Here is a 26,935-nt window from a genome sequence, read left to right as displayed (position 1 = left end):
TGGGACGGAAGGGCGGTCACTTATAAAGTACGTGCGGGTTGCTAGTTTATATTGTCAAGGCTCGGATTCAGGCCGTGTATCTCAATGTGAATGCTTCCACTCTATTATTTTATTTTCAACTCAACAATCGAGTACTGTACAGGGAAGCACAAGAAGGCAGGGTACAACAACGACTCAACGACCAAGATAAACATATAACAATAGAGGACTTTAAATAAATACGAAGGAAAAACTACCACTGTATATTATTTTAATAAGAAAATTACTAAACCGGTATAGGAGAGACGCACATCTGTGGCGTTGTGACTACAGTTTATATATATTGTCTATACACAGCAACTGCACATCCTCCAACCTGCTCATGGCAAGTCCAGTCCGGATATTGCCCCTCCTTTACATTTGTCCACCAAAATCAATCCCTCTCACCCGGCCAGCTTCCCTCCCTCCTCCCCTATCCCTCCCTATCCGTCTGCCTCCCTCCCTCCCTGGCCCCCCTGCTCCGTGCTGCCCTACCTCCATCGCTCCCTCCCTCCCTCCCCTCTTGCTCCGTCCCTCCCCCGCACTCTTCATTAGTATCACAATGAGCAGCAGCAGCCGCCACCGCCGCCTCCCGTCTCATTGCGCAGCGCCAGTGCGGCCACAGTCCCAGCTCACCGGATCCTCCTCCTCCATTCACTTCCACGCCGCGACTCAACTCGCCATCCCATAGCCGTCGTCACATCATCACTCGCTCAGCCAACCCACCCACCCATTCACCAAAACCTCACCGGCTCTATCAAAACAGAACGCAAAATCATCTCCGGCTAAAAGGAGGAGGACCTCGGGGAGGGTGGGTAAGCAAGAGAATGTATATGTGAGCAAGAGGAACGACACAAGCGAGCGGGCAGGGAGAGCTTTGGAAGTGGGACAAAGAGGAACAACGCGAGAGTGGGAAGGGGCTTGAACGAGAGAGGCTTCGGCGTGGCTCACAATTTGGGGGGGGGGGGGGTGCTGTGAATATATATCGTGGCTGGCTATGCGCTGCTGCTGCTGCTATTGCAGTCGGGAGCAGCAGCAGAAGAAGCGGCAAGAGGAGGAGGAGCAGTCATCGGAGGAGGCGCGTGGCAGCCGCTCTGGATGAATCTGCGTCAGCGCTCGCAATGGAATCGTGTGCAGGTGAGTGACCAGCGAAACACCATCATCACCGACCGCGCTGGACGTGGCTCGCGTTACACATTCAGAATTCGTACTCCTCGTTCACTCTCCGTCGTTACTGCCACCGCTGCTGCTGTAACACTGATCACTTCGAGCCTGGCTGGGACTGTGCCATCACTCGAAACACTTTTAGCACCACTTTGCAGCATTCCTGATTTCATAGCTTTTCATTATGAATTGAATTCATTTTATTAATGGAGCGATTTTTTTTTCGATATCATAGCTCGAAAGATTATTTTACGCTTGTACCGTGGACTGTAAAAGCAATTGTCCGCATTTTGACATTTATTTTTCGAAAATAGGCGAAAATCAAGTGTGCGTTTTAATTAAATCGCACAACTACCGCGTGCATATGCATGCTGTGATGTGCGCAGCCAACAGGTCACACGCGTCGTGTTTATCTTGCCGACTGCGTGACGCAATGGGCAATTGATCAGAGAGCGGACGCCTTGTCTAGCGATATTGCGAGACGTTCGCGATTGTTTGCTTCATTCATCCCCCGGTGTCGTCGTCGTTATTCGTTGAGCGTTTTAAATATACAGAGGAACGCATCCCTGCAAGAAGAGCAAGCACGGCATCCCCAGTGTGACCACGCTGTTATATAACGCGGTGGTGCTGGTGGTGCTGGTGGTGGTGGTGTTGTTACGAGCGAGCAGCTGCACGACGCGTTGCTTGCCAGTTGGTGGATCTTCTTTCATTCATAAGACACGGGAATGTGTTTTTTTTAAACGAGATTGTATGTGTAGAAGACGGCAAACGTTGATTTGGGTCGGTTCGTACGTGCCACGCAGATGATGGTGTGGTGTACGTGACATACACATTCTAGATATGATGTCACCGTGAGATATGTTTTACAATTCCCCATCCTTGTTATTTTTTGTATGGACAGTCAAGTCATTCAGACGGGTTGATAAAAACCGTGTGCGGGCATTCGTTGACGTTTGCTGCTAAGAGCCATTGTCTGACGAGGTCTTTGATGGCCCTCTTACGTTTACGAATGTGAAATATTATTGTCTCGGGCTTCCTGTAAGGTGCAAGCTGTGTTGGTGTGTTGTGTATGCAGTACAGTATCGTGTATATGCAACCGTCATTCACTCCTCCAATTAGAGAAACAAAAATGAGATGTGGACTTGAACTGGCGTTAGTGTTGGGGCATTATGGGTGGTGAAAGGGCTTCGGTGGGATTGTGGCTGGCTTGGCTAGCTTTTAATTTTACGCTTTTGATAGATTTAAGGAGATGGGTATTACTGTAGTCGGGTTAGGTTATGGATATTATGAGATGTTTGGGTAGATGATTGGTTAGAAGTTTGTTTTTGGGCCCTTGTTTAATGTTAGGTTTAGGGTTATGTTTAGTGTTAGATTAGTGGCTCTGGTTAGTGTTAGGTTTAGGATTATGGATGGATTTGAGTGTTGGGATTATCATTATGGTTACAGCTAGTGATAGGGATAGGAATGGGATTACGCAAACACAAAATGTAGAGTTGATGTTTTGAAGAATATTGTAGAAAATTTATCAGAATAGGAAATGTATTAATATTATTTTCTAAAAGACACATACATGCACATACATAGACATGCAGAGTATATATCGTTGTGCTGTTTACAAAACACTGTGCGATATTGATAAATATGCAGTACTGTGCTCGATGCAATATGTTTGGGTTTCTTTAATACTACCGAGTCTACAACTGTGCCACATGAAACCGTGGTCCAGATTTTGCACCCGTGGAGTCTGCTTCATTTCAAATGTAAGTGAAAGGACTGACATGAATATATGTTCATTAGTAAAATACTGCAAAATTAATGTAACTCCCTATGCCATTATGCCATCCCAAAGTGTGAAAACACAACTTGAGATGTTATCATTTTGCTTCCTAAAAATGTCACGTGCAAGGATGAATTACCCAGCGTTTCATAGCTGTGCGGTCGACATACGGAGAGAAAAAAGCGCTCTGCTGAGGAATCGGAGCCGGCATCAGCGGTGAATCGCAGCCTAAGCTGTCTGCTGACGAATACTTGCATCACCACTCTTCCCACGTGCGGTGCAGCCCACTGCTCTATGAGTTTGATTCCCGCCCATTAAAAAAAATATAACATCGGTGGCAGGGCCCAGCGGTGGCGAGATGTTGCCTTGCTAGCTTGGTATGCAGGAGGTCGTGGGTTCGATTTTGACCCTGACGCCCGCTGTATATTTGGAGTTTGCATGTGCCCTCTCTTGGTGGTCGCGTGGCTTTTACTCTGGGTCCTCCGGGTTTTCCCTCCACATTTAAAAACATGCGTTTAGAGTATTTTGCCGCTATAGATTTCTGCATGATAAGCCACTTCGTTGAGTTATCATTTTCGGTCAGGTCGCTTCTGAAAAAGAGCTGATAATATATTAATAGTTGAAAGTGACATGTGAACTACTGGTCGTGAGGCCTCTCCTCTTTTGACCAAAGAGGGCTTCATTCAGCAGCGGGACTGACAAAGGGCTGTACATGAGTTTGTTATTTACAATAAAGCCAGAGTGAGCTGGTTTTGGATTCTCTAATAATAGGCTGTGTTGTTCCTACAAAAAAACACGTTTACCCAGCACACATTAAAATGTATTTAGTGATTCACAGAGGTGGGACTTAATGGTATGCGCATCATGCTATGATCCTGTAAACTTGGTTAAATTACTGGCCATGCACATAAACTGATGTAATTGGCAATTGGTATCTTAACATAGTGTGGTGAGTGCAGTGGTTAGCACACTACGCTATGACTCGCAGCAACCCGAGGTTGATTTCAGTCCACAACTTACATCGGTGACGAGCGGTTATCTGAATAAATCCTGGACACCTCCGCCCAAACCCCCTTTACCAGCCAAAACTGACTATCATGGTGAAGTATGGTCAAACAACCTTCACCGACATGGTAAGGACAGGGCTTCATCTATCAGTGACACGAAGGGTTGTAAACAATGCTCTGAATATGGTCTGGGCCTCCTGTGAAGTAAGTTCAGCTTAAAATGGGTCACTCGTACGGTGTGTGTGTGTATCTCAGCAATTGGGAGACATGTGTTGGTCCCCTATATCCTGATGTCTCCGGCCTTACTAGTTTACAGCGTTCTACCCGCACGTGTCCCAGTAGCCTACATGGCAAAATAGGATATCTTTCGTGTTTGTCTATAAATTACTGTGCAATACAGGCACATCCTGCAGTGCTGTAGATGTTTACATGTTTTATTAATTAACTTGTAAGTTACAGTACTTAGACATAACAATCAGTAAGTATCACTGGTTTTAAACTTGGTTTTATATATATAAAAAAAATCAGCATGTGATTACAAAGGGTGTAATTATTCGTTTGTCAGGATTCAGGATCGTGATTCTATGAAATAATGAATTTTTCATTTTGGTGAATGAAACAGCCTCCATTGCCTGGCGGGTTTATGTGACCCAGGACAGAATAAAACAATGAATCAAGATTTTTACTGCACACGTAATCCGATGCATCTGTCATGTATTTTAAGCATCAATATTAATTGATTAATCATGGTGTCATAATTCTAAATATATCACAACAGTACAACATAGGTTTTTTTTGGTCATATTTATGCAGATAACTCGGTTTTGTAGAAGACGACAACTTTAATAACTATGAACAACTGAAATTGAACGTGATTTATTTGATCTATTGACCTGAGGTATCTGGGAACATAACTACCCTCCCCCCCACACACACATGCCCTTGCTAGCAAACCACCACACAGCTTCTGGAAACAAACAGTGCCCCTAACTCTGGACAATGTGTTTTAACCAGAGAAGTGAGATGGTTAATCTCACAGGCAAGTGCCAACTGTTTGCCGAATTGCACAAACAAGTCTACACGTTGCCCTTTTAACACAGTACTGTACTACCAAATCACCCCGAATGTGCCTGATCTCGTAATACTTAGATTTTTGAAGGGTTTGTCTTACCGAAAACAAGCTTTAAAATGCATTGGGTTCCATGGTGTTGTCTCCAACTTTGTCTGTCTGCCCTCTCTGTTTATGTGCTGTAAAGTACGACCATTGCCCGAAACATCACCAACTTAATTTTATATATTTTCTCATTGAGTAATGTGTTTTTGACTAATGTGTTTTGTTGTTGTTTGTGCTTGTGCAACACTCCAACTCAACATCGCCAAATAATTCGTCAGATTTTGGAAGCCAAGCAGGTTTGAGCCTGGTTCGTCCTGCACTGGAAGGGTGTGCAGTATATAGCAGCACAATATGTTTTTCTTGAATACATCTGGAATGCTTCGACTGTTACCCTCTCATTAATAATAATGGCATTTATAAAGCGCCAGAATTTGCAGAAAAGTCAACAACTCAGAGGTGCGGAGCCAAACTCGGGGGCTGCTTGAAAGCCTGACTCAGACAGATAGGCCTTCAGATGTTTCTTTAAAAAGGTCAGAGTGCATTTGATCTTGCGGATGTGCAACGGGACAGAGTTCCACGCCTAGACAGCAACGGCAAAGAACCGACGTGTGAGGCTCTTAACAGCTTGAGACCTTGGTGTCTTGGTGTCTGAAGCAGATTTGGGGTTTTCTAGAGGCAATTCGGTTTCCTCCCACATGCGCGAATGGCACTGGCCAAACAAGAGGGGGACCCTCGTCTTGGTTCTTTCGGTAAAGTCACGTAGAAGGGAAATAATACAATTCTAAAAATAAAACATAATAAAATAATTCTCACGACGTTTCGGCCACAACGCAAGCAGCCGTCCTCAGGTCTTTCCGACAGACCTGTTCTTCACCTGAGGACGGCTGCTTGCGTTGTGGCCGAAACGTCGTGAGAAATATTTTATGTTTTATTTTTATTATTTTATTATTTTTTTTCTACGTGACTTTACCGAAAGAACCAAGAAGATGAATCCCTGCAGTCACGAAAGCTTTAAATCCAAATTTAAGAGGGACCCCTCCTTTGAAAGTCTTGATATTCAGTAGTGCTCTCCTGGTTAAAGGGCATTGCTGTGTTATGGGAGATACAGGTACTGTATTTAAATTTTCAATTTCTTATGTAGAGAATACAATTATCGCAAGATTCCAAGTCAAGTACTACAGAGAACTGTATTTTAACGTGATGTGTCTTTCAGTGTGGGCTTGGCCTGAGTAATGCAGCTGTTGGCAATCGTTGGTTTCACTTATGGTTATTGTGTTATTACAGTTCTAGACTTTTAGAAGGATGACGCATAGAGGGCGCAAGATGGTAAAGTTGATTGTTTTGGCATTTTGTGCAGGAATTGAGTGAACAATGGGATAACGGCATAACAATGCGGTCAAAATGTATGTATATTGAACTTCTTTTACATCGTATGTAGCCAACCATGCTAATCGGAGGTGCGGTGGAAGGACGACAAACACAAAGCAGTAATAAAGAAATTCGTTTCAGCTAAGATTTACAAGTGCATAGCTGTTTAAAAAAAAAGAACAGATACATGTTAAACAAAAAAATCACAATTTCAGACGTTTTAAATGGCAGCTTACCCCCGTCATGCCCTCGTAGTTTGTCTTAAGTCTTCGCGACCACCCATCCCTCCCGCGCTCCCCCACGAGCCCGCATTTTCTCGATGAACCCAGTATTTTATATTCACATGCAAATCAAGCCTGCACGGCTCCCCGCGTGCATCCGATGGTTGGTGATCGGGGAAAGCTGCAACGTGGGAAGTCAAGAGAGTCCCGCAGTTGAGAAACACTGCTTTAGTATACGAACTGTGCTGTCGTAGATTAGTAAAAAAAAAAGCTGGCACAGTAGAATGTATGTTGAACTTCTTTCACACCGTACGTATCCAACCGTGCTAATCACAAAGAATAAAAATACCCACAGACGGATTGGCCTTTGAGTTATGTTAATGCGGTACCTGGAAATGTTTGACTGATGCCAAATATGCTTCAAATAACAACTGGGGAAGCAATGTCTACCAAGTAACAATGTGCATGATGTGCATAGCACATGTCGTCAAGACGCCTCCAAACAGTCCCTGGACAACAATGCAAGTTGGAGTGCTCTCTCTATCAGATCCGCATTGTGGGCAACATTGACTGATTGCAGCCAGGTCCTGATGCACATTGCTGCATAGCCTCACCAAAGAAGAAGTCAAATGAGTTTGATGTTTATCAGTCATATGTTTATTTGTTTATAGTCAAACGCTGATTGGCTGATTGGCGTTGCCCGACACTCGTTGGTGGCATGTACTTATGATTCCGTAAAGATTGCAGTCACCGCAGGGGCCATATCAGTGAAACGTATAAAAAACATGAACTGAAGTGCTTTTTGGAAGAGATGAAGTCATGGCAAACATTCTTTATAGATTATCACATAGCTCAAAGTTTAATGAGGCCTACAAAGAGTTGCTTTTTTTCTTCCAATGGAGTCCAAGGAATGTTTCCAGCAGTGGGTGATGTCTTCTGTGTAACTATTGAAACAAATGCAAGGAGGTGGCCCGCATGTTCGAGAATGAGATTCCATTCTTAAAAAAAACAAAAAATCCCACCGACTAAAGTTAGGATTACATTGACGTCCCAGATTTATTTCGCGGTCACACATTACCGTACTTGATGCAAGCAGTGCTGTACCGTACATGATGATAATATGAATAGGCTGTTGCATATCAGAATGAAGTGCTGCACCATCAAAGTGAGAGGGCACCATTTTGAGCACTCTTATTGCCAAATGACTTGTCAAAGATGACAATATTAATAAAAAATGAACACTAATGACCAATTATGCCTGGCATTTGTAGACACGGAAAAGTCATCCAACTCGGTGGAAATGTATGCAGTCACCTAAACTTTCACAAACCATGAAAAAAAATCCGCAAAATACTCTTTCTACCAGTATTGCAAAGGGAATTGGAACAAGGAGACATGCAAATTTTACTTATTTAAAGTGAGATTCGAAGATAACTTCTCAAAATTGTACTGAAAAATATAGACGGAGGAAATATGAACCATCTGAGATGTGCCGATGACTTGCTCGTCATAACAAGCAATCGAAATAAACGACCGTACAGGAAATGAGACAATAATTTAATAAAGAAAGCTGCAAAGTGGGTCTCTAGATGAATGAGCACAATTTAAATCACGTGCAAGTTGTCAACATCTGAATACATCTGTTCGAGGGACACAGCTGGAAAACACACGAGGGTGCATATACCTCGGGCAGTGACTGTACAACACCCAGCTATGACATGGTCATCATCGATCACTGACAAACAAAATGGAACAAAAAGCTCAAGTGCACAAAGCAGCATGGAGAGGTGCATGCTAAGAATTACTGTATGTTGAGAGCATGGAAGAGGAACAGATTGGAGCGCATACGACAGTAAATATATCATACGGACTGTTCAGAAAAGTACATGGGCTTGGCATGACCCTTTACAAGAAGGTATTGTGGCCAGTGTTCAAACTAATGATGAAATGGCAGCCAAAGGAGGATGGGTCCTCCACCTTGGAGTTGCACAATCAGCTCATTTGCAAATACGAGATGGATTGGTGCATTAGAATGCCGTGAGAGATAGAGACCACTTGGGGAAAATTTCATCCAGTCGTGGATAGATCAGGGATGATAATAAAGTAGCACATGTTATTGACTGGCACAAATGCATACAACCTCTAAACCTGAAAGCATTTGAACCTTATGGCGGTGCCCCGGGATAACATAGTACCCCGGCTCTCGCATAATGTCCGTGATGCAGTCATTCTTAGTCTGTTGATGGTCGGCGATGCGGCAATCGACTCATCTCGACGAGCTGTACACGATGCACCACTACGGTGCGTACGAGCGTTCAGGGTTTCAGCGCAATCGTCCTCGCTGCGTTTCGACATCGAGGAGTAGCACCGATTTCGGATTGATTGGTACCCCAGTCGCGGAGTTTAGTACACCCCTGGAAAAAATAGTGTCCCAGAAATAAAATATCTAATTGCCTCGGCCAGTTTTGTATTATTTGGTACCCCGGGGTACCGCCATAAGGATCATATGCCTAAAATTGGGGGGGGGGGAATAATTTCTGTTGTCTGAATCAAGAAAATGTATACTTTTTTTACCGTGGAAACTAAAACGCCAAGCCTCTATTGCATTACAGTAATTTGAGTACTGTGTGAAACAGTTATGCGTCTGTTTTTCAATTTCATTTTCTAATTTTTTTCTGCCCGCTGCCCTTTAATATTATGAATATTTTCTGTGCCAATTATGGGTTCTCACGTAACATCGTGGGGTCAGGGTCATTCTGTCCATAATGTGTGTTGCAACGCTATCCGGCCGCAGGCCACTCGATATGAAATGCTCCTGCAGCTTTGTTCTGTTTATGGCATGTTTATACGTGATACACAGTGGGCAAGTGCTAAAAGCGTAGGCCACATTTTAGAGGAGTGGAATTTCATATTTGTGGCATCGGGGTGAATGTGGCGGCCTATGTAACAGACCTCGCAGTTATGCTAGGCCTGTACGAGCGAGCTGGCTGTACGCCCGGGACAAATCCAAGGTACAGCGCTAGCGAAGACATCAATGTGTGGCTATCGCTATACAGCCTAATCTAAAATAACCTCAGATGTTCAATTCCAATAGATCACTTTGACAGGCCGCGTGCACACGGTCGCAAAATATGGCGCTTTTGCCCACCAAAGGGGTATAAATCCTTGCCTTTTATTTTCACCAGTTAATATTAATGAAACAGGTTTTTTTAGTTGGATAGTTTTTTTTTATACGTATGAAGCATGCTACCTTCGCCAGTTGATATTTATTGATTGCATAGCTTGATTTTACATCGCTGTTGTACGTGGATTTAGTATTTTACAACTCAGCATTTATTTGAAGGCAGTCATTACCTCAGATGTTATAATGTAAGCTTTTCAAGTATATGTATAGATTTTCATGTGGATATGAATCTTTAAAAATCAAGAATTTGGTATTTTGTTTTTCTGGAAAACTAATCTGAACAACTTATCCAAATTACTCCTAGTAAAGTTATTGTATTATCATAACAATACACTTTTTTAGAGAGTATAATTTGTCTCATTTGCACATAATTGGGGTGCTATTATTATCTGCCTACTATTTTTTTTATCTTATGCACATACTGTAGTCGGATGAATTTTCCACTACTTTTTGGTTTCTAGTCTTATTTACACTTGTGGGGATCTACTTCTTCTGGGAGACTGCTTCTGGAGTCAATTGCAGGCAGGTCAATACCACGGATAAGCGCAGATAGTAGGATAAATGTTACGGCGCTTCTGGGTTACTTCTCTTAACTGTGGGTAAGTGTGAATAATAGGAACATCTGCAGATCGAATCAAGGGCAGGTATAGGAATCGCGAACAATAGGATGTGGATCAGAGGAATTATGCGGCACTGTATAAGCTTTTATTCCACCTACCTACCTACAGTGTAGTTTACATTCTCACGTCTGTCAACCTGTTTGATGTGCTGCTTTCATGCGTTGCATTTTGGAAGATCAGCTTCACCGCAATCTACAAACGTTCAACAATACGCCGGCAAGCCCTGCACGTTGACCAGATGCAGTTCTTGGCATTAATGAGACGTGTTGACCTCTTCCATGCAACAGTTGTGTTGAGTGGTACCATGATTCAATGCACAGGAATGCGCGTTTTCCTCGCTTCTTTTGAGCAACCAAAGATGTGTATGTGCGTGCCTGCGTGCCCGCGCGCAGGAGTGTTTTTTGCGAGCGAAAAGAAAAGATCAAATAAACCCCAACGAGCGAGCAAACCATTCCAAAAAGAAAAAAATACCGCTCGCTGTCAACCAGACCTCCGGAGCTATAATCCGACCTTCGATAAAAAACAAACATTTGTGCGTCCGTGCCGAGAGGTACACAGCCGAGCCCAGCAGCACATGTGTGTGCCCTCGCACAGAAAGGCCAAAACCACCTGTCAAAACTAAACGACGTGCAGTTACAGACGGGAGGAGACCAGTTGCCTGCCTCTTAAACCCATTACCTACCCGCAGCGGCAAAAAAAAGATACTTTCCTAATGTTGAGCTCCAAAACGTTCTCTTCCGAAGCAACTGTGAAAAGTAGACGTTAAATCTTAAGCAATATTTTTTTTGTCGTATTTAAAAATAAACTGGCTCATCGTACGTTTAAAACAAAAAACGATAACCATTATGCAGGTAAAATCTACTGACACTAAACATTAGCAATGTATTTGATCATGTTAAAAAGAATATTTGGCAAGAACGGTACAGTGTTTTAAAGTTAGTTACTAACATAGATTTGAATGTTTCTGAGACTAACGTTCGCCAAAAAATACTGCTGATCCTTCCTGTTTTAGACTTTCCTGAGTTGACGTCCCATCGGACCTAGGATGCCGGTTTGAGCATTGTTATTTCATCAAAGAAAAACAAGAAAAAACCCCCAACAGGTTTTCCTGAAGAATGTTCCTCTTCCTCCGAGTGGCACGCTAGGCCTGTCTCCCCACATCCCCAAAGTCTTCCGTCTCCGTCACAAGAGCGCACGGTGTCCTAGGGGAGCAGCTGCTGCAGGTGTGGGTGGGTTGTCTGGTCCACCACCAACAGTTTTAGAGATGGATGCCACTTTCGATAAAAATCATATTTTGATTTAAAGCTTTCGTGACTGCAGGGATTCATATTCTTGGTTCTTTCGGTAAAGTCACGTAGAAGGGAAACAATAAAAAAAATAGAAAACAATAAAATTCTCACGACGTTTCGACTGCAACACAAGCAATCGTCATCAGGTGTGAAAAAAACACAGCAAGCACATTTTCTTGCTGTGTTTTTCTTGCAAGAAAAAATTCTTGCCGTGTTTTTTTCACACCTGATGATGATTGCTTGTGTTGCAGTCGAAACGTCGTGAGAATTTTATTGTTTAATATTTTTACTATTTTATTGTTTCCCTTATACGTGACTTTACCGAAAGAACCAAGAATATAAAAATCACATTATTTAGTTCCCTTGTACACAACTCCATCCTCTCACACAACAGCACTGTACCAAAATGCTCTGCTGTGCACAGTTTTTCCCATCCTCTCCCTCAGTCCTCACCCTTCTTCTTACTCCCCCACCCCCTTCCCCACAAAGTTTTTGTGAGGTCTCGCCTGACCAGACCTCGTGGCATGTGGAGTCGAGACAGAGAATGCGAAACGACTTTTGCAGGTTTCCATAAAGCTCGCCGCATCTTTTAAAGCCATTTCACGGTGCCAGCCGAGCAGATAATTAGAATGGCTGCGAGGGTGTGCGACCTCTCATTCTCTTGTTCGCGTGGCCAGGCTGCTGCTGCTGCTGCAGCACTGAGACTGACCTCTCAAACTTTAAACAAAGAGATGTAACATGACACCGTATGCGGCATTGGGAGTTCAAAATACAAATGCTCTTTAAGCATATTCTTTGAGTCTTTCGTTAAAGCCACGTAGATATAATCATAATAAATATCACGACGTTTCGATCGCCTCAGCAGCTCCCTCGCTATATCTTTTCACCTGATGACGATTGCTTGTGTTGCGATGGAAACGTGATATTTATATTTTGTAATTATTTTTCTATCTATGTGGCTTTACCGAAAGACCCAAATAATATGAATTCCTGCAGTCACGAAAGCTTTAAGTCAAGCTTTTTAACCATGTAGGTCGGTTCTTATATTCGTGAAGCTTAACCGAGAAGATATCAGATGTATGTAACGCTATAGATTGTGTGCTTTTTAAAATAATATAAGACAACCCCTTTTAACGTTGAGAAAGACTGCTTATTTGAAGCTGTGGCAATTACTCTTGGCTGACCTTTGTTCTTGTGGCTAGCATACAGCGACACACAGCTCTTTCTTTCTCTCTGCCTATGTCCAAATCACCATGAATGCGACTGATCCCAGCGGAGCTCAGAAGTTAAGCAGGTTTTGAGTCTTCTTCTTGATTCTTTCTGTAAAGTCACGTAGAAGGGAAGTAATAAAATAATACAAATAAAACATAATAAAATAATTCTCACGACGTTTCGGCCACAACGCAAGCAGCCGTTGTGGTCGAAACGTCGTGAGAATTATTTTATTATTGTATTACTTCCCTTCTACGTGACTTTACCGAAAGAACCAAGAAGATGAATCCCTGCAGTCACGAAAGCTTTAAATCGAAATTTTGGTTTTGAGTCTGGTTCGCATTTGCTTGCGATGACCACCAGGGTCTTCCTGGTGTCTTCGATGTTAGGCTGTTGATGGCCACCCTCGTATGGGTGATGGGTTTTCTCCTTGTATAGTTTCCTCCGACAAGAAACCAAACACTCATCAATCGGCACTGTATTGGGCAAACATTGCAATGTAGGGCCCTCCTGAACAAAGGGTCTTCAAGGCTCTGGTGAGGATTTTCTGGGTAAAATTTGACACAGCTGTGTGGCGTTCACTTCTCTTGCTGGACGCTGCGCCGTGGGGAGGGGTCGTTTGTTGTCTTAAAGGATTGGCGCGACAGACCACCGTTTTTATTTGCCCACAAAGGTCGATTTTTTTTATCAAACGCGTTGTTTTCTTGCGTTATCGGGTTGCACGTCTCAGGTTTCATGGGATAGACAATGCCGCCGGTGCGTGCATTGTGTACGATTTTCGGGCAAACACTCAATCAAGGGGGATGGTTACCATAGTGGTGTAATGGTTAGCACGCAGTTGAAACAATGGGCAGGTTTTTGTCATTCCCCCTCGCCTCGTTCCACCAAGTCGTAGTCGATTGCCTGGTATCGCGTGGTGGGGTACAATTGTGTGTGTGCACAGCTCTTGAAAGAAGTTTGGCCAGCATGGAAAAGTAGGCCAAACACTCCCTAAGCCCCTGACCCTCTTGTGGAGGCCATTTTGCTAGCAGGAGAGTGAGCATGTAATTGCTGGCCTGCACCTTTATCTTTTACTTAATTCATCCCATTTGTTTGACACACAGCACTCCTTTTCAAAAATGTGGAGCATTATGGGTAATATCAATGAAATACTAATAAATGGTCTTCCATTTGTCTCACCACATCAAAATAAATATGTATTTTGCTCCGTGCTATTTATTTCCATAACATTCCCAGTATTGTGACAATTCTTCGTATGCAACATTCATTTTATTTGTCATCATCCATGATGAGTCCGCTGCTGGATGAAGGCCTCCCCAAGCTGCCGCCACCTCTCACATCAATGCAAAGCAATAATCCATCGTAGCACCTTGCACATGACAGGATTTAATCTCTTGAAATCTTATGTTTCCTGCATAAATACATTCCCTAGAAAATGGGATTCCTCGTAAATATGAATAACAGTACCATATGTGTTACCGTATTATGTGTAGTAGACGGTCCCGTGACATTAGCTATTCAATTGTGGTAAATAGGTCGCGGGGCACACACCAGTAGACGCGTAACAATTCATCAATTCATGAATAAAACTTGATTATTGCATTCAAGATGCATGCATCGAGTCATCCGCGTAACAATATTTTCTATTCGTACACAAATTGGTTTGCATACATCTCTGCAGCCACTAGGGACAGTCCATTCACTACGGCTGTCAAACAAAAATAATTGATTCTTGGCATAGAACCATGAACCGTTGTGACAATTCATCACACTGAGAGATGGGAGGGAAAATAATTGCGTGCTTACTAATACGACTGATCTCAGGTGCCCCTCTACACCGGAAATTGAATTAAAATAAAATATCAAGACCTGTACCGTAATTAGCCATACACTTAACAGCAATACTGTACGATGCGCATATATATACGGAGTGGTAGCTCTTGTAATCTCTCATTTACTTGATACAGCTGTCGTGGCTGTGACGGTTCCACCTGAAGACGGAAGCTTGTGTTGCCTCCGAAAGTTCGTGATTTTTATTTTATTTTACTTTTATAAATTTTAATTTTTTACCTACGTGACTTTACCGAAAAAACCTAAGAATACGATGCGCAGCGTTACGTTCTACTTGTTGGAAAATAGAAATCGGTTTGACGGGGAGTAAGGAAGAACAATTTCCTTTTGGGAAGGGGAGGAGGGGTTCCATTCTTATTCATAAAAATAAAAAAACCACACTGCCGTGCTGAGTCTGCGTTTCCCCCATAGCAACTGTTGTCTTGGCGTTTAGCTGCCCAGGTGTTGCTGCTCTAAGTAGACCGAGACGGGGAGATCGTTAGTGCCCAGAGAGAGAAAGAGAGCACAGAGAAGGGGAGGGGGAGTGGAAAAGAAGCCTCTCTTCTCGCTCTCACTCTCGACAGAGAGAGATGATGTTCTCGAGAGAGAGATGAAAATGGTTTCCAGCTTTCAGGATCCGTTGCTACATCTTTTGCCCGTGTTTGCTGTCATTTGTGTGGAATGTCACATAAAAAAACTGAATGATTCAATGGCTTTGCTTTTTGTTGTTGCAGTGTCAGTGATTAGTTGAACCAGAGCAGTACAGCGCTGCATCGCACATGAGCCATAATACAGTGGACAGAGTGATCTTACTGACCAATTTCTTGCGGCCCTCTTACCTTCTTCACAACAGGTGATTGAATATTGTAAGAGGGAAGCCTCCATATCTTACACAGCGGGGAGTACCGTCTATTCACATTATACAGTGGCACAATGTGTGAAATTATGGTTTGTGTTTGAGAGATTTTGAATCGGCAAATTCATGCGTGGGTCAATGTGGAAGGGCGTTTTGAGTTGTTATCCTTCGGACATTTCCTGGCAATGACCAAATGTTTCTTGCATTGCGGCTCGACATCACGTCAAAGGGACCCAGTGTCTTTATATTGGGCCGAGGTGGCAACCCAACTGCACATAACGTGTTTGTTGTACACCACCAAAACTACAGCACTCGACGTTGTTTGTTACCACCGCCCTCCCCCCCCCCGTTTTCCGTAGGGTTGTTTACAACGAGTTAATACTGCGACTGTACAAGTGGAAATTTAATTTGCTGTACACGATTTGATGTAAAAAAAACTTTTTAAATGAACACACTACACGAGATGTTCTGCTTGGACAGCCTTGTTCATTCATAACTTCTTGAGGTCATGTACAGTACAGAGTTTGATTACTGCACATTCGCCTACCAGTCACTGAAGCACCACACAATTAATTGGCTTCTACTATACCTACTATAATCACCCAGGAATGTCTGTCCTTAACGCTCGTGACGTCACTCCACACAGACCAGCCCCCCTAATTAATATTCATGAGCAGGTGACGTCCTCCAAATGGACACCCCCCCCAATCCCTCCTCATTAATAATCATGAGCGGGTGACGTCACTCAATGTGGAGTACCCCCCCTCACTAATAATCATGTACAAGTGACGTCACTCCACATCGAACAGCCCCCCTCATTAATAATCATGAGCAGGTGACGTCCTCCACATGGACACCCCACCAAGAATGTCTGTGTGCAACGCTCGTGACGTCACTCCACGTCTACCAGCCCCCCTCATTAATAATCATTATAAGGTGACGTCCTCCAAATGGACACCCCTCTTCATTAATAATAATTAGCGGGTGACGTCGCTCCCCATGGGGGGGGCGAGGCGCCTCCTCCCCCCTCCTCGGCGTCAACTCACAACCCTGACGTCACGCGATCTCCGTAACGCTGTTGAGACATAGAAGTAAAAATGACGTCATGATGAACAAGAGATTATAACCTTAAAATGAAATAGGTCTGTGTCACCGCGCCCTTACAAATTGCACACGAATTGATGCAATGAATATCACGTCGGAGGTCTGCTTTTCGCTTGCAAGTTTCAGATTTACTGCAATACACCCGTCCTTGGACGGGCAAAAGGCTAGTAATTTATAAACGTCTGTGTAACCGTCAAAGTTAAGTGCAGTCCTCATCATCAACTTTGATTTATCCGCTGCTGGATGAAGACCATCTCTGACCAGTCTCGCGATCCAACTTCTTCACACGATTGCAATGCACTACTGGAATCAATTGCATTACGTGGCATTAATATATGTTGTTTAATATCATCAATCTACTGGCAAGGTTGTGAGTTTAAAACCAGGTGTTGTGGCATGTAATCTAGCAGTTTGAGGCCAATGGGTGGTGGATCATGTATGTTTATGACATCCCTATATCTGCTGGGCTGAAAGGTGGCCATGAAATGGCAGTAAAGCAAGCCGGTTCACAAATACGTCTGCTTGGATGTTTAGTGTTTGCCTCTTGAATGCACGGGGTTTCTACGGATACGCTGCTCCGTTTTCCTCCCAAAAATGAAAAAAACACTCCTCAAAATGGACTTGCATGGTCAAACCACCCAAATGCAGGATTCTAATGAAAAAGACACTGGGGCTTTCGTGGAGAAATGAATGGCTTGATACGGTTGTTATGATAGGATACAGTGTTAAGTAGATTAAGGTAAGATGTTTAAGTAGTAAGTAAAGCTTCGAACAGGAGATGAGAACCTTGTTCTTCTTGGTTCTTTCGGTAAAGTCACGTAGAAGGGAAAAAAAATAAAAAAAACATTCATTGGGACGCTGTCTTTCCGACAGCTCTGTTTCGTCACCTGAGGACGGCTGCTTGTGTTGTGGCCGAAACGTCGTGAGAATTTTTATTTTATAATGTTTTATTATTTATTATTTTATTATTTCCCTTCTACGTGACTTTACCGAAATAACCAAGAAGATGAATCCCTGCAATCACGAAAGCTTTAAATCGAAAGAGAACCTTTTTTTGTAAATTCTCAGTTGGCTGTAAATATAAAAAAAACAATGAATTATGATCACATCTTCATGAAGGGCTGGTGGAGGTTTTAATGTAGGTCCATGGTTATTTCCCACCGATTTTGAATGGCTCAATTTTGCCTCAATAGGCGATTTGAATATTATGAATGCGATAGCTCCGCATCTTGCAGAGGAGAGTTGCAATATTTAACAAGCGCATGGAGATTGCTGTGTGACATGTGGAGCCTTATTTCCTCGAATTTCTCAGCAGTTATACCGTTTAGTGTGGTGTTTATAAATGGATCGATGCGTACAGTACAATCCTCATGATTGTCGTCGTAACAATTGATTAGCTATGATGATGAGTAAAATACTACCCAGCGTGTACGTACATTTTGTTATAATCTTAAAATAGACTACTCGTTTATTAAGGGGAAAATGATGGCAGTCGGTAGTTAAGGAGGCTATATATATGGTGTGCAATAAAAACGTACAGTTAATTTTCTATCAATATATGTTAGCAACTACTGTTATATTGACAATATAATTATTAGTGCACCCAGTGCCATAAAATGTATTACATCGCTGCAAGTGTTTAAAATGTGTGCTGTTAAGTGTGTAAAGTGTTTTATGTTGCTATGATTGGTTGCTCATGTTGAGTTTGTATTGAGACAGCATTTATTTTAGGAATTCATTTAAATAAAATACTGCAGTGAAAGTAAAACAACATATTTTTAAATTGATGGTTGCATGGTTAAATACAACCATTCTTTTTTTTAATAAGCCTGCTTTTATTTAATAAGCATGTGCCTATTTTGTCTACGCTTATGCTTTATGCCGAGGGAATGCAAGGTAAGATTCATTGGCCTCCAATCTGTTTTCGGGTTGTACCACGTGTTCTTCGGCATGATGTGTGAACAACTGAATTCATTTCCCAAAGTAGCTCCCAGCACATGGAGTTAAATGTTGGACATCATGTCGAGGTACATGTAGCACAACCCAAAAACTACATCGGGAGAGCTCTACAGAAATGACAGCGCAAACCTACGCAGATGTATTTATTGATCGTTAATCACAAGGCCACACTTGCCTTTAAAAGTGACAGAAATGACTGGTGCAGAAGAGTTGCTATAATGCCGCCTTTCTGTCCATTTGAGGTCCGACCACATGCCATGGTGTTGCTGGCCATGATCCAGAGCATTTAAAGAGAGGGCCTTCCTATAACATGTCCCGGCTCGGTCGTCTCGTGTTTGACGTACAGAATTGGCATGGAAAGAACCCCAGCTTTTGGCCAAAAATATATTTAAGCCGTGTCTTACAAACCAGCGCAGCAGCGAAATGGGTTTGTACATGCCCTCCCACAATCCCCCGTGGAGAAGCCGCTGCATCTGCTACCAAGCAGCATTGATGGTGCAACTAGGCAGCCTTTATATCCACTATATATATGAGCAGCTGCATTCATGGCCATTACAGGTAATAAAGAACCCTGTAATGAATGGCATCATTAGGTGGGTTGTATTACTGAAGCACTATAAAGGTAGGGATAAATATAACCTTTGCTGACAGCTAACATAACTGGCTGGGCTACCAATAAATAATGCACTTGAGTTTACTTGTCCTTGGATAATGAGGGTTATGAAAAAAAACATTGCACCAGCTCTGTAATGAGAACAACTCCCCGGCTGGCTGTTGTAGCTCGTTCAGGGATTAGCAGTGTCGATGCATCCACTTTTTTGGTGGTTCTGTTCCTTATTTTTCATGTTGTTGTTGTGCCACTTATTTTTAACCTTTCACATGATCCGGCAGAACATTAAGTGCAGCGCAGTATTTCTTCCAGCCATTGATGCGGCGCTCCGTTGTGTGCGAGCTGTTGCATAACCCATGGATACGACACGAAACAAAAGACGCACGCAAGGGGGCACCAGAACTTAGAGTGGCAGGGCAAACGTAACAAATTTACGGACCTCGGTGCGTTACATGAGAACAAGTTAACCTTGTTTTCACGGTTGTGCTCGATAGCTCTCTGATGTGTTTTTTGGTTTGTACCGCGTGTTGCTCGGCACGATGTCTGACGTTTCACTCGATGCGCTGGAGCTGAAGAAGCTCCCAGCACGTGGGGGTGGGGGGCGACAACATGCCAAACAACACTTGGTAAAATATGAAAACGCAGAGAAGTTAACTCCTTAGCAGAAGCTTTGTCACAACCGCCCTTATTTTCCCATTATTTTTGTACGAGGCCATTCACCATGTTTTCCACTTATCGTCGGTGGCATGAGAGCAGCAGATGTTGCTTTTTATTATTATTATTTCATAGCAACAAGGCGTGTTGTAGCCCAGATTTGTTTGGCAAAATACAACATAGCTCATGGTGACTTTTAGAGAGTGCATGGAATGTGTCTTCTTGTTGGCCTGGGGCCACCAGTGTGGCAAATAGATATTTTATTTACATCAAATTCTTATGCAATTTTTCTCAGAGGCCCCAGGCTGTTGACTCTAGCTGATTGATTTGTTGTGGCACCTGAATGTGGTATTTTGCTAAACCCCGAAGAAGGGCCAGCCACTGCAAGTATAATGTGCTTTTTTTATAATTAAAAAGTTAAAGTACATCCCTGCATTTCGATTTAAAGTTTTCCTGACTGCAGGGATTAATCTTCTTGGTGCTTTCGGTAAAGTCACGTAGAATGGAAATAATAAAATAATAAAAATAAAACATAATAAAATAATTCTCACGACGTTTCGGCCACAACGCAAGCAGCCGTCATCAGGTGAAGAACAGCGCTGTCGAGAAGACAGACTCTGTTATGTTTCATTTTTTTATTATTTTATTATTTACATTCTACGTGACTTTACCGAAAGAACCAAGAAGATACATCCCTGCAATTGCTCGCTCAGACCACCGCTGGCAGAAGGCAAGAGGTAACTCTGCAGAGCTCCCTCTAGAGGTTATTTGGCCTATTCTTCCATGCTGGCCAGACGTCTTGGCAGAGGTGGAATAAATCTTCCATTGGTTCCACTGCCATGCCGGGAGATTGAACTGCCAACCTCTGCAATGCAAGTTCAGTGTGTTGGCGATTACCCGCAGCCCCCAGTTGGTGGAGGGGTCAAGGATTAGGGAGTGCATGGAAAGAGCAGGAGGGACCAAGCTCCACACGGAGCCTCGTGGTACGTGGAGCCACAGATCTGAGCTCTGGTGCCGTTTCTGCACCTCTCTTGGGCCATTCCTGGACCAGCAAAGTCCAGCGTCCAATGTTTCTGCAAACGGGAATATGAGCATGTCAATGAGCTTCTCTCTCCATCATGACCAATCAAGCTGTTTAAGAGCACTGTAGTGCCATTCACAAAGCACGGTAACACATTAAGACATTGCACAATCGTAATGTATGCAAGCATAGTACAATAAAGTATTTTATTTTATTTCAGTCGTGCTTTAGTTTTCATGCACAATGACACCGGGTGGAATTTTTACCAAATTTCAAACCGAAAAGCCTCGCTCCTTCTCGAGGGTTAGTAATGACATGCCATGTTGGTCGCAGGGGTCCCGTATGACTTGGTGAGGGCAGCCAGGACAAATTCAGGGTATCCCAGACCCACTAACGTTAGCAGTAACCGTGAATCGAAGGAAGGTTCTAGCCGGCTCGCAGCGCATTGCACTCCACGCCCACTCTTTAGGGTTAAAATACCCAATATCACGGGTCTCATTACATGGGTGCCTAATGTGGTACTGCTAAATCCAGAGGGAGTGGTGCTACCTTTCCTCTCTAACGGCCCTCTCTCTCGCCTCTCCCAACTCCCACCCTCCATCTCTCTTTTCCCCCCTTTACCGAATAGGCACTTGATTAAATTCAGTAATAAATGGTGTTTTTCATATGCTGTGCAGCTTCGCATAATTTATTGTGCTGCAGAGAAACCTTCCTTTGGGAAATAACGGTGTGTTAAACATTGGACAATTAAAGGCGTGGAAGTGATTTGTGGGCAAAATACTCCCTACCAAATGCTAATGCAAGTCACCACAGTATGGGAAGGTGTATACAGAGTGTTTATCTACATACACTATATACATATACGGAGGTGCAATATATACACACACACAGTATGCAGCATAATTAGGCCTCCTCTTTGACTGAAGAAGTAGAACCTGTTTCGATTCCTGACGGAATGCTGATCGGCACAAGGTATCGTTTGTTTAACGGGCAATTTTTTTTTGCCACGTTAATAAATTGTATTAGATGTACTAATTACTTGGTGACGCTGCGTTTGGCAGTGGTGCACAAGCAACAGCATCAGTAACGCCGCCTTAAATTAAAACAATATAGATAGTTGACGATTTCGGCAATGGGACCCCCCCATGTGCTTTGGAGGAGGTCCGTTGCCAGAAATGCCACCGACTATATACGTTGTGCTTTAAGGCGGTGTTATTGACGAAACTATGTTTTGCATTAATCCAGTGGCTCTTCTTCTTAACCTGGTGCACACACACCCCCTGGGGGTGCGAGATGCCCTCTCGGGGGGTGTGAGACATGGCCAAATCTTTTTAGAAGGTAAATAATCGAAAGACAAATTAAGAAGGGCACGTAAGTACATTCACTGTATTTAATCAAATCTATGCATTTATTTATACTCTTTGTTTTTTTCGGTAAAGTCACGTAGGTTCAAAAATAAAATAAAATAAATGAAAACAACTAAATTAAAGCACGACGTTTTGGGCGCAACACAAGCGTCCTTCTTCAGTGTGAGACACACTTAAGCGTTTGCGCTTTCGCTACATTGTCCCCACGCTTGTGTTGCCCCTGAAACGTCGTGATTTAATTTAGTTGTTTTCATTTATAAATGTTTTTACCTTTACCAAAAAAAACAAAGAGTATGAATCATTGTAGTCACGAAAGCTTCAAATCTAGAACTATGCATTTATTAACATTATATAAAAAAAATTACGATTGAGAACCAAAGGGGGTGCAAGGCTGCAGTCAAGGTTAAGAAGCAGTGTGTTAAATGTATACATATTTTAATTAGGAAATGAGCGTGAGTCGAGCAATGCAACTTTTTTGTTAGGAAGGCTCATTCATCCTCTGTTTAGAGAGCTGCAATGCAAAAGGAATGCGTGTCACCACGTTAGTTCCACTTTCTGCATTTGCACTTTTTGAATTTGTCATCTGTGGCAGGCCAGGTGGAAGGTTAAAGCAGATTTGGGGGGGGGGGATCCACCATTCCTTAACTAGATATTAACCACTCCCGTATTGTGTCACAACATGAAGATATAGGGAATTCATTACAGTACAGTGATTGGTTTGAGTTGGTTACAATTGATTTAAAATGTTGCCTTTTTATTTTTTCCCAATTGTATTCCAATTTTGAAAAGGTGTCACATCATGGGATTAATAAAACGTCCGTTTGGAACTCTCACAGTCAGCAGTTATGTCAGAACACCAGTGATGTCGGTACCTGATGTCCAAATAGCTCTGGAAGATGGCACTTCAATGTGGCTTTAAGCAACATCGGTCCTATATATATCTGCTGCCTCTGTCGCTGTATGCATTGATGATATTAAGCACATATGCCCTTTCAATCTCATACTCTATCAATGCTGAGTCTATGATCATGCCAAGGGCAGTTATGATTTTGGCTGCATTCTCTGACCTTTGCTTTCCACAAAAGCCCACGGTGTGACATTTCCACAGAGCACTTTTATGCATGCTGAACTTATTTCGCGCCGTACGTAGCCAGCCGTGCTAATCGGAGGTATATTGTTTTACATTTTAAGTAAACTGAATAATACGAGACTTTTTGGATTCATATGATGTCTATAAATGTGATCGCATCTCAAGATGCTGTACAGAAACGGTGGGAATATTTATTTTATATAGACTGCCAGTAAGTCATAGACGGAAGGAAAAAAATTAACCCGTAAAAACAAAGTTTTTCACTATAAATCCTTTATATGCGTGGCGGCTAGAGTCCTCTCGTCCTCTGGCTTGAGATGGCTGCCACCTATGGGTCAGATGATTGCCTGCCACCATTAAGCAATTGGTAATTAAATATAAAAAAAATTCCTAAAAGTGTAAAATTTTGGAAAAAAATTTTCACGCACAACGAGTCTGTGTGCAAAATGTCAGCTCGATTGGATCACGGAAAGTGGGTTAAAAAACGACCGAAATATTTGCACGGTCGTAAGCGCGCAAGCAAGTGAACTTAATACAAAGGATTTAAAAATTGAAGGAATTGAGCCTGAAATTGAACAGGTTCTTGGAGTCGACAGCACGGATTTCCTAGGGGAAGGGTGTTCAGCATAATGAGGGCAGCAGAGGAGAAAGAGCGACATCCCACTGACCGAAGGTTGTGTGTCTACATCAGCCATACGATGTCGCAGTCGTTTTGTGACCACTTGGGGAACTACTACGTGTTACTCTCCTGCAAGTGCAGTACCGTCTGGTTAGCAATGGCTACGAAGTAGAGGACACAACAACAGTGGAGCAGCTGTTGCTTATATGAAGCCACGCTCCAATTCAAATACAATAAACAATGCCCACGTATGTCGAGACAAATGTTCAGCAAAATATGTAACTGAATCATCTGCTGGGTGGTCGAGCGTAAGTTTGTGTGGCGCAATTTTGAAGGTAACGGGAGGAGTGTATATATAAATATATATTGCCTTTCAAGGTTAAGTTGGTAGCTTTTAAGTGTTTGAGAGCGGGGGTGGAAACGGCGTATGGCAAGAGCGGCACATACAATCGTATTCCCTGGTACGAGCGGCTCTTTTGCTTGTTTCCGTCTCCCCAAACCCCCGTCGCTGTGCGTGGTATGAGGCAAGGTATCTTTTGGAAGCTCCAGCAACTGCAGGCTGCACAGTCTGGCAACAGAGGGGTGGGAGATGCATGCGGTAGACGCCTCTCTTTCACCACAATGAGGAATTTTTTTTTTTGGGGGGGGGGGGGTTCTTTTTGACAAATGAACCGTGGGAGATTCAATATTTTGCATGGGCGAGCCAACTCGCCGTTTAAATCCGGTTGAGAAAGGGAAGAAAGCATGAAAGGCAATAGATGTGGAATATGTAGGTGACGGGTGTGTGGACATAATGGTTAAAATGCTTTGCGTGAAAGGGCGAGTTTATTAGGTTTAATAAATAGTCTCCTTACTTCGCTGCATTTTGCAGTGCTTTGTTTACTCGCATGGGAAGCAATGCAATTTGGTGCTGTATGGTAACAGGAGCAACAAACGATTCATTAAGTGCCATTGTCCCCATAGGTTAGAAAACGACTTTCTGCATTTTGTGTTGTTTTGTAACTCCTAAAAAAATACAGTTTATACTTGTTTACGGCAAAGTGGATTGGTGGTATAGTGGTTGTGAGTGCATCGTATTATGAGCCCAGCAACCCAAGTTTTATTCCCGGCCACGTGGCCAACATCAGTGGCAATCCCCGCCTCTTTCACCAACCCTCACGAACCGGCCAAGTGTTCACACAACCCCATCGACTGTAGCATGGAGAGAGAGAGCGAGAGACCTTCATCCAGCAGAGGGTTAGCAAAGGGTTGTAATTTGATGTCATAAATAGACTACAGTAATTACAAATGGAAAAGGCATGAGAGTGAATATGAAATATGCATTACAGGATCTCACTAAAATGGCTTTTACAATATTGTGAACTTGCATCTTGGAGAAGTGTAAAGTACACAGTTCCATGATCCATGTGGAGCTCACAACAAAATTAGGATATAGAACCATTGTCACATAATTACACTGTTATTGGAGAAAAAGCCTTTGTTGAATTTCGTTTGTAGGGAATATATAATGCATGTGAATGCCTCTATTAAACTTTCATGCCACTGTTGGCATGACACATTGTGGAAAGACCTGTTCCCACTGAAAGCATTAATGCTCATAAATTGCAGACAGTATGTAGCGATAAATATTCACTTGACGTCCACATTCACGTGCCTCTGAAAAACCTGATGGCTGTTGGTTAATGGTATTCGAATCTCCTAGGTTTTTTTAATGTCTATGACCAAATCATCCAAAATTAATCCGACCTCAGAAGCTAAGCGCATTTGAGCCTGTTTTGTGCTTGTATTGGTGACCACCATTCGTGCCAGGTTGTCATAGATAGATATCAGCAGGGCTATGTTGTCATGTGCTTCTATGCTCCCACTTTTATGCCTCCCAGCATCACCAACCCCAACTCCAACTAAACCGGCTTTGTGATGTTACGAACAAATAGCCCTCGCGCTCCATACGGTGTCGCAAGAGCCCTTCCATCCATCAGTGGATGGACAAAGGGCGCTGTAACGCGTACCCCGTGTTATAATGAAGCAGGTGCGAATGTGCCCGCCCGCCCGCCTTATTGCAGACGCGTCGCCCCGACCCACGCACCCGACCCACGCACCCACTCTTCAAGGTGCAAAGCAAAAGCCGCTCCACTCACTCGCCCGCTCGCCCTCCGCCGTGCCGTTGGGACTTGCGAACCGTTTTGTTTTGTTTGGGTTGCGTGCGTTGTGGCCTGACCGAGGTGGAGAGGGGGGGGGGATGACTGAGACGACGACAATGAGCCAGTGAACACGTGCGTGCGTGCGTGCGCGTTGGGGGGGCGGAGTGCCCAGGGGAGTTTCACCCCCCCCCCCCACACACCTCTCCCCCCCGCGGGTGTCTCCCAGGTGTGGCGCCCCAGCTCCCTCCTTTAATGCGACGTTCCCTATCGTTGGGCCCATTCTTGCTGAGCATCGGTGAGCAAAGGTTAATTTGAAAGTGCCGTATAATAGGGTGGTGGTGGTGGTGGTTGGGGGGGGGGTGCGCGTTCTTGCCGTAATTTGTTCGTCGAAGTTTTTTTGTTTTAAACGTATCGTTGTTGCGTTTTAAACGAGTGCGTTGGCTGTTCATGCTCAATAATGCGGCGCGGTACTGACCTGGTAAGCTCGAGGCCGAGCTTGAGCATCTGCCACGGGCAAGTGCAGATCCTTCCAAAACATCTGCCGGTGGTGCTGTGACCTGTTCCGAAAGGTACGTTTTGTGTCGCCCTTCAACGTGAAACGGGACTGGCAGTGGGTCTTTGCCGAATGCGGCACTTGGCAACACATTCATTTAACTTTGGACGATGTACATTGTGTTGATCGTGCGACATGTAATGGTGTGAAAGTGTTA

At 43.4% G+C, this 26,935-nt stretch overlaps 1 protein-coding gene across 3 annotated transcripts in view; it reads left to right on the top strand.

Moving 5' to 3' along the window:
• Positions 1-580: 580 nt before the first annotated feature.
• The window catches only part of LZTS2 (leucine zipper tumor suppressor 2), a 68,707-nt gene continuing 42,352 nt past the window's right edge, over positions 581-26,935 (top strand). For 2 of the 3 annotated variants that reach the window (XM_078861602.1, XM_078861597.1), the window contains exon 1: positions 581-1,155. The gene's annotated coding sequence lies outside the window, so the exon portion shown is untranslated. Of the gene's footprint in view, positions 1,156-2,907; positions 2,943-26,935 lie in introns of those variants that run through there. The other variant, XM_078861600.1, reaches the window with a different exon arrangement.

This window comes from Lampetra fluviatilis, chromosome 12, assembly GCF_964198595.1.
Source record: "Lampetra fluviatilis chromosome 12, kcLamFluv1.1, whole genome shotgun sequence".
NCBI classification, from domain to species: Eukaryota; Metazoa; Chordata; class Hyperoartia; order Petromyzontiformes; family Petromyzontidae; genus Lampetra; species Lampetra fluviatilis.
The sequence above is the reverse complement of the archived record's forward strand: the minus strand, read 5'-3'. Positions and strand labels throughout refer to the sequence as shown.